The following is a 14,307-nucleotide window of genomic DNA, read 5'->3' on the forward strand; positions in this document are numbered from 1 at the left end:
CACGTGATCTGCTTTGGCGACCTCCCGACAAGCGAAGTCAATGGGGAAGCCAGATTCACTTAACAACCAGGTTACTAATTTAACATCTGCAATGAATTCACTTAATAACTGTGGCAAGAAAGGTCATAAAATGGGACAAAACTCACTTGACAAAGGTTTCACTTAGCAATGTAAATTTTGGGCTCAATCATGGTCATAACTTGAGGACAACCTCTACACCAAACACTCCCTCCCTCCTTCCCTCTCTCTCTCTCTCCTTCTCTCTCCCTTTCTTTCTCTCTCTCTCTCTCTCTCTCTCTCCCTCCTTCCCTCTCTCTCTTTCGCCCTCTCCTTCCCTCTCTCTCTTTCTCTGTCCCCCCTCCCTCCTTCCCTCTCTTTTAGTTTAGTTTTTAGTTTACTTTAGTTTACTTTCTTGTCCTTGCACCACGTAAAACTTAATCAAGCACCATCCTCAGCGCACATCATGACCCTGAAAATAAACACAAACCCACGTCCTTCACTCTCCACACATTGAACCGAAAAGCCACAACACTGAACAGAATCCAGCTGAGCTCCTGCCCTGGGATAGAAGCTGTTTTTCAGCCTATCTGTCCTTGTTTTCATTCTCCTGTACCGTCTGCCAGATAGTAATAGTTCAAAACAAGGGTGCCCACGATGAGATAAACCTTTGAGAACGTCTTGAACTTTCTTAAGGCAGCGGGAGCTATAAGGCTCTTCCGAAGAGGGGAGAGGGCAGCCAAGGATCCTCTGGGCAATGACATTAAACCCCCCTCCCCGAGTGCTTTCCTATCTGCCCCTGTGCAATTGGCAAACCCTACACAGGTGCAGGAAGTTAAGGTGCTCTCTCTGGTGCAGCGGTAGAAGGTCACCAGCAGTTTTCCATTCAGTTGTTGTTTTCTGAGAAGCCTCAGGTAGCATAATCTCTGCTGGGCCCTTTTGACCAAGGCTGCAATGTGAGCCCCGCCAGGTCAGGTCCTCTTTTAGGGTAACACCCAGAAACTTAAAACTGGCCACTTGCTCCCCTCGGTCTCCCTTGATAAGCAAGGGCTGGAGGTCTGACCTGTTCCTTCTATAGTCCACTATCAGCTCCTTGGTCTTCTTGGTGCTGAGGACCAAGTTATTTTCCCCCTCCTTCCCTCTCTTTCTTTCTCTCTCCCTCCCTTCTTCCATCTCTCTTTCTCTCCTTCCCTCTCCCTCCTTCCCCTCTTTCTCTCCCTCCTTCCCCCTCTCTTTCTCTGTCTTTCTTTCCTTCTCTCCCTCCTTCCCTCTCTTTCTCTTCCTCTCTTTCCCTCCCTCTCTCCTTCCCTCCCTCTCTTTCTCTCCCTCCCTCCTTCCTTCCCCCTCTTTCTCTCTGTCTTTCTTTCCTTCTCTCTCCTTCCTTCCCTCTCTTTCTCTCTCTTTCCCTCCCTCTCTTTCTCTCCCTCCCTCCCTCCTTCCCTCTCTTTCTCTCTGTCTTTCTTTCCTTCTCTCTCCCTCCTTCCCTCTCTTTCTCTTTCTCTCTTTCCCTCCCTCCCTCTTTCTCTATGTCTCCCTCCTTCCTCTCTCTCCCTCCCTCCCTCTCTCTCTTTCTCTCTCTCAGCCCTCCCCCACGAGAGTAGGTGGGTGTAGGCGTTGCACGGAGAGACAGAGAACCATGATGCATGAAAGGTGACGGCGGGATGCGCCATGGGGTTGGGAGTCGTGTGGATTTGTCTCCTCCTCCTCTCCGAGAAAGGTCAGCCCGACAAACACGCAACTCGCCCGAAGGGTTTGAGGCGCACGCCTGCGCCAGACAAAGGTCGGGAATTACAGCACAGGAAAACCCCTTCAGCGAGCTTGATAGATCAAGCTCCGGGGTGGGAAATCCCCTTCTTGTTCTGCCAATTCCCCTCTCGATCAATATCAGAGGGAGAGAGAAACCGAAGCCACTGACAGTCGCGGAGGTCCTCGACTCACGACCACAACCGTGCACGGGTTTCAGAAGCTAGGCGGAACAGCTGTGGAGCCGAACTTTGCCCCGCTTCGCAATCTTCCTCGCCACCGTTGCTAAGGGGGATCGCTGCAGCCATTAAGTGGGGAACACTGCTTGCGAAGTGAATTGGTCTCCCGCCCCTCCTCCCGACCCCGTTCGCTTGTCAGAAGGTCGCAAAACAGAATCACACGACGCCGCAAAGTTACAAATACAGGTCAGGTTCCTTCAGCGCCTGAATGTTGCTCATGAGGCTGCAACGGTCGTGAGTGTGAAAACGGTCGTAAGTCCCTTTTTCAGCCCCGTTGCAACATCAGTCGCTAAATGAACTGTCATATGTCGAGGACTCTCTGTATTTTGGGAGGGGAAGGGCTGTGCGCCAACACGCTAACTGAGCACAGATGTTCACCCAATAACAGATTCATCTTAACCTGGCCAAAAGTCAACACAAGCTCACAACCTCCAGAGATGGGGGGGGACACAATTCCCAGAATTCCCAACCATCCCACCAGGAAGAAGGGGAAATTGGGGGAAGTGTACTCTCAACAACACATCAAAAAGTGATCACAAGCGATCAAAAGCCGCCTTGAAATTACAAAAATTGTTCCAAGATTTGTGGGGGGTGGGGGGGAGGCTGGGATCGGGGGTGGGTGGGTGGGTGGGTGGGAAGAGACTGACAAGCACACAACCAATTTCAACACAATGTGGCGCAGAGTTGCCCCCGCTGCGGTGTTGATCTGTGAACCCGCCGGCCGGGAACTCCACAACCCCCACGAAATGGACCGACAATGTTCTGTGGGAATTCGCCGGCAAAAAGAATCACACCTGTCATGAAACCTTTCCATATCAACAACCACAACAGGTAGAGAGAGAGAGAGAGATGCGTCTGTGTGTCCTTAGGTGAATCCTGCTCTTTGAGACACACACACACACACACACACACAGGCTGGCCAAAGAGTTAAAAACAAACACGCCGTGTCAGCACAGCATAACACAGGTCAAAGGCCCACACTACTACCCAATCCAAATTGGCCACGCTCCAAGGGGATCAAACAGGGTGAGACACAAACACACACACAGAGAGAGACGAAGAGGGAGCCTAATTAAATCACAAACAACACAACTGCACGGGAATCTTCCAAGGACCGGGTGTCCTGAAACACAACACATTTGCAGTACAGGGAAGAAAAAGAACGGCAAGATCCTCGTCCGGACACAATACAGACACACACGCCGTGCCCTCGCCCCTCTTGCTCACACACCTCCCTGCTTCCGCACCCAGACGGCGGCGGTAAGGCCTTACCTCCTGGCACACAAGGGGTGGACGTGAGAGGCGTGGTGCTTTCACGTCCTGCTGAAGCGTGTTTACTCACGCAGCGGTGCCCTCGACTAATGTGCCACCGGGACATACTAGGAGAAATGTAACTCCTTTCCGCTGGTGTGTCTCTTTCTCACTCTCCACCCCCACCACTTATCCTCCCCCTTCAACACCAGGCCACCACGCGAGGTTCCCAAATCAGTGGAGCATATGTGTGGGGTAAATTCCGGCCACAAGTGACTCAGCCTCTTCCCTCCCCCGGAAAATTTGTCCCGGTTTAAAGGGCTAGAATGACTTTGTCAGCTCCCTCCCCCCGCCTGCCCAGCCCCATAAGTCTAGGTCCCTCCTCCGCCCCCCCATTTCTTCAGAAGCCCTGTTGTTTGCTCCCATGCGCCTCGCTTGGTGCAGCATGGCACTTGCTCAATTCTTGTGAGCATTCTCAGGCAAAACCAACTACAACATGGTCAAACTTCATCCTACGGAGACCACCGGCCTCCGTGGAGTCACTAGAGGCTCCGAGGTGCAGATTTTAACTCAAGAGAAGTGCTACAGGTAATCCTTGTGCTACAGGTAATCCTCGACTTATACGACCACCACTGAGCCCCAAACTATCTGTCGCTAAGCGAGGCAGCGGCAGAGCTAGTTTGGTGGCTGCCATCGCTGAGCGAATCACTGGCGCCGCTCAGTTGGCCGCCCAGTTGTTAAAAGGAATCTGCCAGCCTCGTTCGTTTGTCAGGAGATCGCAAAAAAAAATCGCATGCTTTTGGGGGGGTACGGCCACCGTCACAAAGAAGTTGCCAAGCTCCGAATTTTGATCATGTGACCAAGGGGATGTGGAATGGGTCAGAAGTGGGGGGAAAAGCCATGTTTTCCCCCACCGCTGTTGTAAGTTCAAACGGTTGCTAAGCAAACTGCCCTAAGTCGAGGACTATCTGTGTACACAACCAGTAGGTTTTCTTGGAGGACTGTTCCACGTGTTCGTGGGAAGGGGACATCCCACCGGCACGCTCAGAAAACGCAGGACTGTGCACGCTACTAGACCTAGCACCAAGGACACTGAAGACAAACCACGCCAGCGATGTCACGCTGCACATACCACCAAAAGGTCATTTGCTGTGCTGCAGTTCCCCCATACACGGTGTACACGGGCCTCCACCATATAACGACACCACTGTGGAAGAGTCCCTCCTGCCCCGATACACGCGCGCTCGAGTGGGTGGACGGCACAGCCAGGCTACTGTCCTTCTTCGGCACGTCCCGAAGGAGCAGTCGCGGCAGGAGACCCCGACATTGTTTGTATGGCACAAACCCCGTCTTCTCCATGCCAGTCCCTCCTTCCCCACCCGTATGGGTGCCAAGAGGGGCAATGAAAGGGCGGCCGCATTATTAAGCAACCATTTTTGAAGCAATTGTAAGGAAAGAGGGAGGGAGAAAAAAAATTAAAAGGACTTGGCCACGCCAGCAAAGAACGCCAGGATTGTGCCAGCTCCTGTCGGCGCGCGGTGGCAGCCCCATGCTCACGTCATATGAGATCTGTAACCGTTTCCCTGCTGGATCCAAAGATATTTTCAGGGCAGCCTCAGCCCAACTGCCAGTCTGGAGAAAATGTTCCAGGCGGCATAGCTCTGCACCAAACAAAACCGAAGGGGCCAGTGTGTGTGTGTGTGTGTGTGTGTGTGTGTGTGTGTGTGTACACACAAGAGTCCCTGCTTGCTCAGCCTCGCACAAGGCAAACAAACTTGGGTACAGAGTTCTACATTTCACCGGCGCTTTTGGAAGCCTTGCGCAATCAATGTCTCCCGGCTACAACGACATACATGTTGGCCACTTGGTTGCGTGAAAACTGGTGGGAAGAGAGCTCCTCCCTCTCGGAGGCATCTTCCCATATGGCACTTTAGAACTACACCTCCCATCATCCTCCCCCCAGGACTTTTGCAGAATGCTGGAGGACAGGTAGCTAATCTAGACACTACAGTACGGTATAGGGATTCCTCGACCTACAACCACAATTGAAACCCCACCCACCCAACATTTCCATCCCTAAGCAAGACACCTGTTTAAGAACCTTTGCCCCATTTTACACTCTTTCTCGCCCCCGTTGTTCTCCGTGAAACACCGCAGTTGTTATGTTTAATACCACGGTTGCTAAGTGAATCTGACCTCCCGATTGACTTTGCTGGTCAGAATTGTCGCGAAAAGAGGATCCCATGACCCCCTCCTCGGGATGCTGCAACTATCATAAATACGAGTCAATGGCCCAGTATCCGAACGTCAATCCCTCCCCATGATCAGCGGGGATGCTGCAACGGTTGCCCGTGTGAAAAACGGTCCTACGTCACTTTTTTGTCACTTCAAACTGTCGCTAAGTGAACTCTTGTAAGTCAAACACTCCCAGAAAAAAGAGAGAAGAGACACACGCACACGCATGCTTTCGGTCATGGGGGTCAGAGTTCATGACCTCCAAAAGGGGGGGGGGTCACCCTCGTTCTGGGGTCCCTCCAGACAACAGTGGCAGGGTACAGTCACCCATTCTCATCGACAGTCTGGTCAACTTTCAGCCAATCAGAACAGGTTGCACAAAAGGAGCGCGTACCACTTCCGGGGAGGCTTCTGGGTAAAAATCAGGCGCATCGGGAGAAACCAGGAGGTTTGTTTGGGGGGAACGGCTTGAGACGTAGGGCAGGCCCGAAGGCAACATGAGGGTTAATTGTTTGTTCACTCCAACAAGGAGCCTTTTAAGGTCACAGCGGCTGCTTGGGGAAGCATGTGAGTGAGTCACTGGCTCACTCTGTCATACTCTGTCCTCCTCCTCTTCCCCCGCAGCCCTTACGTAGTGGATCCTCCCTCCCCATTGCGTTCCCCCCGCCCACCAGGCCCAGCTGCTTCGCTGGCTGCATGCCAGAGGGTGGGGACAACACTGGAGGAGTCCAAGGCCTGGCCCTTCAGGCAAGGGTTGCAGGGGGTGGGACAAGGAGCAGAGCAGCAGCTACGAGAGGGAGCCTTTGTGCAAAACTTGCATTCTGGGGAGAAAGAGAGAGAGAGAGAGACAGAGGGAGACAGAGAGAGAGAGAGAGACAGAGGGGAGAGGAGAGAGACAGAGGGAGACAGAGAGAGAGAGAGAGGGAGACAGAGGGAGACAGAGAGAAAGACAGAGGAGACAGAGAGAGGGGAGGGGACAGAGAGAGACAGAGGGAGAGAGAGAGGGAGAGAGAGAGAGACAGAGACAGAGGGAGACAGGGAGAGGGGGGAGGCAGAGACAGAGAGAGACAGAGACAGAGGGAGACAGAGAGAGAGAGAGAGAGAGGGAGACAGAGGGAGACAGAGAGAGAGAGGCAGAAAGAGAGAGACAGACACAGAGAGAGATGGGGAGAGAGAGAGACAGCGGGAGACACAGAGAGAGAGGGGGAGAGAGAGGTAGACACAGAGACAGAGAGAGAGGGGGAGAGAGAGAGGGAGGCAGACACAGAGACAGTGACAGACAGAGGGGAAGAGAGAGAGAGGGAGGCTGAGAGAGAGAGAAGGAGGTAGAGACAGAGACAGAGGGAGAGAGAGGGAGAGAGAGAGACAGAGGAGAGAGAGACAGATAGAGAGGGGGGAGGCGGAGACAGAGGGAGACAGAGACAGAGACAGACAGACAGAGAGAGAGGGAGACAGAGAGAGAGAGGGAGGGAGACAGAGGGAGACAGAGAGAGAGACAGACAGAGGGAGAGAGAGAGAAGGAGACAGAGAGAAAGACAGAGACAGAGACAGAAGGAGACAGAGAGAGAGCGAGGGGGAGGCAGAGAAAGAGACAGAGACAGAGGGAGACAGACACAGAGGGAGACAGATAGAGAGGGAGAGAGGGAGGCGGAGACAGAGGGAGACAGAGACAGAGACAGACAGAGAGAGAGGGGGGGGGAGAGGGAGACACACAGAGAGAGGGAGGCAGAAACAGAGGGAGACACAGAGAGAGAGACAGAGGGAGACAGAGAGGGAGGCAGACAGAGAGAGAGGGAGGGAGGGAGAGACAGTGACAGAGAGAGAGACAGATGGAGACAGAGAGACGGAGGGAGGCAGACACAGAGACAGAGGGAGACAGAGAGAGAGAGAGAGAGGGAGGCAGAGAGAGAGAGACAGAGACAGGGTGAAAGAGAGAGAGACAGGGAGACAGAAAAAGAGACAGAGAGACAGAGGGAGACAGAGAAAGAGGGACAGAGGGAGACAGAGAGAAAGACAGAGGGAGGCAGAGAGAGAGAGAGAGAGACAGAGGGGGAGAGAGTGAGACAGAGGGAGACAGAGAGAAAGACAGGGAGAGAGAGAGAGAGAGAGAGAGACAGAGAGAAAGACAGAGGGAGACAGAGAGCGAGACAGAGGGAGGGAGAGAGGAGAGAGAGAGAGAGAGGGAGAGAGGGAGAGGGAGAGAGAGACAGACAGACAGAGACAGAAATACAGAGGGAGACAGAGAGAGAGAGAGAGAGAGAGAGACAGAGGGAGACAGAGAGAGAGAGACAGAGGGAGAGAGAGAGAGAGAGAGAGGGAGGTGGAGACAGAGGGAGGCAGAGACAGAGACAGAGGGAGACAGAGAGAGAGACAGAAGGAGACAGGGAGAGATAGAGACAGGGACAGAGACAGAGAGAGACACACAGAGAGAGAGAGAGACAGAGACAGAGACAGAGGGAGACAGTTAAAGAGACAGAGGAGACAGAGAGAAAGACAGAGGGAGGCAGAGAGAGAGAGAGACAGAGGGGGAGAGAGCGAGACAGAGAGAGAGAGACAGAGGGAGAGAGAGAGAGAGGGAGGTGGAGACAGAGGGAGGCAGAGACAGAGACAGAGGGAGACAGAGAGAGAGACAGAAGGAGACAGGGAGAGATAGAGACAGGGACAGAGACAGAGAGAGACACACACACAGAGAGAGAGACAGAAACAGAGACAGAGGGAGACAGTTAAAGAGACAGAGGGAGACAGAGAGAGAGAGGGAGGCAGACAGGAGAGAGGGGGGAGGGGAGAGAGAGGGAGACACAGAGAGGGAGGGAGAGGCAGAGACAGTGACAGAGAGAGAGACAGAGGGAGAGAGAGAGACAGAGGGAGACAGAGAGAGAGGGAGACAGACAGAGAGAGAGGCAGACAGACAGAGAGAGAGAGAGAGAGGGAGACAGAGAGAGAGACAGAGGGAGACAGAGAGAGAGGGAGACAGAGGGAGACAGAGAGAGAGAGAGAGAGGAGACAGAGAGAAAGACACAGACAGAGACAGAGGGAGACAGAGAGAGAGTGAGGGGGGCAGAAAAAGAGACAGAGGGAGACAGAGAGAGAGAGGGAGGCGGAGACAGAGGGAGACAGAGACAGAGACAGAGAGAGAGAGGGAGGCGGAGACAGAGGGAGACAGAGACAGAGACAGAGAGAGAGAGAAAGACAGAGGGAGACACAGAGAGAGACAGAGACAAAGAGAGAGAGACACACACAGAGACAGATACAGAGACAGAGGGAGACAGAGAGAGAGAGGGAGGCAGACAGAGAGAGAGAGGGAGGCAGACAGAGAGAGAGAGGGAGGGAGAGAGAGAGGGAGACACACAGAAAGAGAGGGAGAGGCAGAGACAGTGACAGAGAGAGAGAGAGACAGAGGGAGGGAGGGAGAGAGACAGAGGGAGACAGAGAGAGAGAGGGAGGCAGAGACAGAGACAGAGGGAGAGAGAGGGGGAGGCAGAGAGAGAGAGACAGAGGGAGACACAGAGAGAGACAGAGACGGGGTGAAAGAGAGAGAGACAGGGAGATAGAAAGAGAGAGAGAGAGACAGAGGGAGACAGAGAAAGAGGGACAGAGGGAGACAGAGAGAAAGACAAAGGTAGACAGAGAGAGACAGAAAGAGACAAAGACAGAGGGAGGCAGAGAGAGAGACAGAGGGAGAGAGAGCGAGACAGAGAGGGGGAGAGAGAGTGAGAGACAGAGGGAGACAGAGAGAAAGACAGAGGGACAGAGAGAGAGAGAGAGAGTGAGAGAGAGAGGGAGACAGCAAGAGAGACAGAGGGAGACAGAGAGAAAGACAGAGGGAGACAGAGAGAGAGGGAGAGAGGGAGACAGAGAGAGGGAGACAGAGAGAAAGACAGAGGGAGACAGAGAGAGAGAGAGAGGCAGAAAGAGACAGAGAGAGAGACAGAGGGAGAGAGAGAGAGAGGGAGAGAGATATAGAGACAGAGGGAGACAGAGAGAAAGACAGACAGAGAGAGAGAGACAGACAGAGGGAGACAGAGAGAGGGGGACAGAAGGAGACAGAGAGAAAGACAGAGGGAGACAGAGAGAGAGAGACAGAACGAGACAGAGAGAAAGACAGACAGAGAGAGAGAGACAGACAGAGGGAGACAGAGAGAGGGGGACAGAAGGAGACAGAGAGAAAGACAGAGGGAGACAGAGAGAGAGAGACAGAACGAGACAGAGAGAAAGACAGAGGGAGACACAGAGAGAGAGAGAGACAGAGGGAGAGCGAGAGAGGGAGACAGAGGGAGACAGAGAGAGGGAGGGAGACAGAGAGAGAGACAGAGACAGAGGGAGACAGAGAGAAAGACAGAGGGAGACAGAGAGAGAGACAGAAAGAGACAGAGAGAAAGACAGAGGGAGACAGAGAGAGAGACAGAGGGAGACAGAGAGAAAGACAGAGGGAGACAGAGAGAGAGAGAAAGGGAGAGAGAGACAGAGACAGACAGATACAGAGGAGACAGAGAGAAAGACAGAGGGAGAGAGAGGGGAGAGAGAGAGAGACAGACAGAGGGAGAGAGAGACAGAGGGAGACAGAAAGACAGAGGGAGACAGAGAGAGAGGGAGACAGACAGAGAGAGAGGCAGACAGAGAGGGGGGGAGACAGAGAGAGACAGAGGGAGACAGAGAAAGAGAGGGAGACAGAGGGAGACAGAGAGAGAGAGACAGAGGGAGACAGAGAGAGAGAGAGAGAAGGAGACAGAGAGAAAGACAGAGGGAGACAGAGAGAGAGATTGACAGAAAGAGACAGAGAGCGAGCGAGAGAGGGAGACCGAGGGAGACCGAGAGAGAGAGGGGGAGACAAAGAGAGAGACAGACAGAGAGAAAGACAGAGGGAGACAGAGAGAGAGAGAGAGGGAGACAGAGTGAAAGACAGAGAGAGACAGAAAGGGAGACAGATAGAGAGAGGGAGACAGAGAGAGAGAGAGAGAGACAGAGGGAGACAGAGAGAGAGAGACAGAGGAAGAGAGACAGAGGGAGACAGAGAAAGACAGAGACAGTCAGAGAGAGAGAGACTGACAGAGACATAGAGAGACAGACAGACAGAGACCGACAGACAGTCACAGAGAGAGAGAGTGACAGACTGAGCAAGAGATGGGGACAGAGAGAGATTGAGACAGAGAAAGAGACACAGAGAGAGAGAGAAAGAGAGAGAGAGGGAGACAGACAGAAGGACATAGAGATAGACAGACAGACAGACAATCACAGAGAGGCAGGCAGAGAAAGAGAATGAGGGAAACAGAGAGAGAGAGAGAGAGAGAGAGAGTGCCTGATTTTGATACGCAGGGAAAGTGCAATGATGCACACGGCGGTGACATACCCATCCAAGTTTCGACCCGCAAAAGGCTACGCCAAACAAACCCCTTGAGCTGCTGCCAGTTAAGCAACCAACGTGTCATCATCATTTCACAATTTCCATTTTGTAAAAATAAATCTATTTGCTGGTGGCTCACCGGAAAACCCGTTCTGCTTTGGCAAGGATTTACTTTCTCATGTTTCCTTACTTCCTCTCTCCTCCCAACAGCTGCCTCGTGTGTGCCGTTCTGTGTGACCCCCCCCCTCCCCAAACCTTTACAGTGGGGAGGGGGAAGGTGTCCTCGACTTATGGCCACAGCTGGGAGTAGAATTTCCATGGCCGAGCCAGGATAAGCGAGTCGGGCCTGATTTTGCGAACCTTTTTCACCAGGGTTGTTGAGAAAATCACTTTGGTTGTTAAGTGAATCAGGGGGTGGTTAAGCGAATCAGGCTTCCCCACACACCCCTATTCCGACTTTGCTTGTCAGAGGCTTGGCTGGGAAGATTAGAAAGGATGACCGGAGGACTGTGCCACTGTTGTAAATAAATGGCGGTGGCCAAGCACCTAAATTTTGATCCCATAAAACTATGGAGATGCTGTGATGGTTGTAAGTATGAGGGCTGGTTGCAAGTCAATTTTCAACGCCATTGTAACTTTGAAACATTTGCTAAATGAATGGGTGCGAGTCGAGGACTAAATTCCAGCCACAGAAAGGATTTCAACTGGCAGCATCCATTACATCATTTAGTGACCATTCAAAGATACAACAGCACTTTGACTATTTTTTGCAGCACCCCTGTGGTCACATGATCAAAATTCAGAGGGTCAACTTGGCAACTGACTCGTATTTACGACTGTTACAGTGTCCTGGGGGCCTTGTGATCCCCTTGTCTATGGGGAAGCTAATTTCACTTAACAACCCTGTTACTCGCTTAACAACTGCAGTGATTCCCTTAACAAACGGGGCGAGGAAGGTCATAAAATGTGGCAAAACTCCCTTCACGACCGGGAGTCCTCAACTTACGGCTGCAACAGAGCCCAAAATTCATGTTCAGTGAGAAATTTGCTACGCGAGTTTTACGATTATTATTATTTTGCCGCATTCGTTAAGCAAATCACTGCAGTCGTTAAAATTAGCAACGTGGTCATTAAGTGAATTGGACTTTCCATTGACTTTGCTTGTCAGAAAGTCGCAAAAGGGGAATCGCTTGACCCCGGGACGCTGCTGCGACCGTCATAAATGTGAGTCCACTGTCGTCAAACCTCCGAACGTAAATCATGTGACCCCGAGGCCGCTATACAATGGTCATAAAGTGTGAAAAATGGTCGTACGTCCCTTTGGTCAGTGCCGTCGTAACTCTGGTCACTAAACAAACTGTTGCCGTAAGTCGAGGACTTACCTGTGTTTTGCTTCGCGACAAACAATTTAAGGGCTTAATTGTCGCCGTCAATAAAGGACTACCTGTACCTGTAGGCTTAACTAACGTCGCGCTTCCCAACAGACGTTCCTGCCTCAGTTGGGGTCCATTTAAGGCGAGGACGGCTTGTTAAACGATGCGAACGAAACAACCGGCGCCCCAAAGGGAAACACACACGGAACAAGGCGGCAACTCCGCGCGGGGTTCGCCTGCTTCGGCCACTCACCAGAGGAGGACCATGCTCCCCTCGCTGCTTTCTCATGGGCTGGGTCCCCCCCCCACACCGGGCCCATGTGCCGTCTCGGGCCACGAGGCGTGGCTGGTGGGGGGGGTACGGCTACTCTCCCGCCATGGTGCGGACGCCGACTCTGTAAAGAAAAGAAGAACGAAAGCGTTTAAGGGCAGTGGTAGGGTCCCACCGGTACAACAACCGGTTCAGTGAGCGCGCGACCTGGGCAGGATGGGGCGAACTAATCGCTGGAACTACCGGTTCGGTTGAACTGGTCTGAACCGGCTGAATCCCACCCACCCACCCCGATTAGCCCGTGTCTCCCCTCCATCCCAGCCTAATTTTCACTCCCCCAAGGCGAACCGCTTATTTGTGTTCACCCCTCTCCCTCCCGGAAAAGACAGCCGGGTCCATCTGTTCCCCGTCACGCGTGTGGCGCGCCACATTCCTCGCCAACCTGCACCGCCGAAATTGGCCACGCTGCTGATTTGCAAAATAGTGACATCCCCCTCAAAAACACACGCACGCACGCGCGCACACACCTAAAAGTCAATCTTTCTGCTGAAAAGAGACCCCCCCCCAAAACCCCAGGAGGGGAAGGTAAGAGTGAGGGTCTTGTGGCATGGTAGCGTTATAAGTAGTCCTCGATATACAACCACCATCGAGCACCATTTTCTGTCGCTAAGCGAAACATTTATTCCATTAATTTGGCCCCGTTTGGCTATTTTCTTTGTCACGGCCGGTAAGCGAATCACGTCAGTTGTTAATGACATGGTTGTTAAGTGAATCTGGTTTCCGCCATTCACTTTCTTTGCCAGAAGATCATAAAAGAGGATCGCGAACGTCATAAATAGGAATCGTTTGCCAAGCATCCGAATTTTGATCGCTTGACCCCGGAGTTGCTGCAACGTCGTCCAGCGTGAAAAATGGCCGTAAGTCCCTTTTATCCGTGCCGTTTGTCACTTCAAACAGTTACTGAATGAACGATTGTGGTAAGTTGAGAATGGCTGGTAGTAAATGTTGTGGTAAAACCTTGGATCCGAGTGGGAGGAGGAGGAGGAGGAAGGTTCCTGCAAGGGACCCCCGGAAGAATCACAGCATGTGGACGACTGGAGACTTGGCTCATTTCTACAAGTAGTCCTTGCCTTACAACCGTTCCGTTTAGTAACCGTCCAAAATGACAATGGCGCTGAAGACCGTTTTCACACTTAGGCCCGTTGCAGTGTGACCCAAGTTCAGAGTCTCGGCCGCTGTCATATTTATGATGGTTGCAGCGTCCCGGGGTCACGCCATCCCCTTTTGCGAGCTTCGGTTAAGCCACAGGGAGGTCAGATTCATTTAACAACCGTGGCGGGTCATAAAGCCGGGGCCAAACTCAACAACCCATGTCACGTAGTAGTGATGGGCTGTTTTTGTTTCGACTGTGGTTGTACGTCGAGCGGTACCTTATACCGAAACGGTTGGTCCCCTTGTTCTGCTGAACGGCGGCTGGAGTAGAACAGCGGAAGACATGCCCCCCACAATCCAGCCAGGAGGAGGACCCCGTAAATTACACCTGGGCCAGATCGTCAGAGTAAAAAGGGCAGGACGCAGGATATTCAGCCTCTTTTGACGTGGTTCCCCTGTGGGCAACACCTGCCCGCTAACCCACACAACCACAAGCAATCTTGTGACATCTCTTGTCCCCTGCCCCAAACCTGCATTAGTCACAAAGTCTCACAACATGACCGGGTGGGTGTGTGCGCGCGCGGGGTGAGATTACACAACGCCGGGCCCAGCCCGATGGCAACCAAGCATCAGACTTCAGGACGCAAGTACGATGGCCCGGGGCGGACGCCGGGATGGTGCAACAGATATTTTTTGCCGTTCCTG

The 14,307-nt window shown here is 52.8% G+C and overlaps 1 long non-coding RNA gene across 1 annotated transcript in view; it reads right to left on the bottom strand.

The window, feature by feature from the left end:
- LOC113426826 (uncharacterized) overlaps nt 1-14,307 on the bottom strand; it is a 41,464-nt gene that overhangs the window by 12,057 nt on the left and 15,100 nt on the right. Inside the window, exon 2 of the long non-coding RNA XR_015745648.1 lies at nt 12,189-12,574. This is a non-coding gene — a long non-coding RNA (uncharacterized LOC113426826). The remainder of the gene's footprint in view (nt 1-12,188; nt 12,575-14,307) is intronic.

Source organism: Notechis scutatus, chromosome Z (genome assembly GCF_049901735.1).
Source record: "Notechis scutatus isolate UNSWTSFEM ecotype Mainland chromosome Z, rNotScu1.2, whole genome shotgun sequence".
Classification (NCBI taxonomy): domain Eukaryota; kingdom Metazoa; phylum Chordata; class Lepidosauria; order Squamata; family Elapidae; genus Notechis; species Notechis scutatus.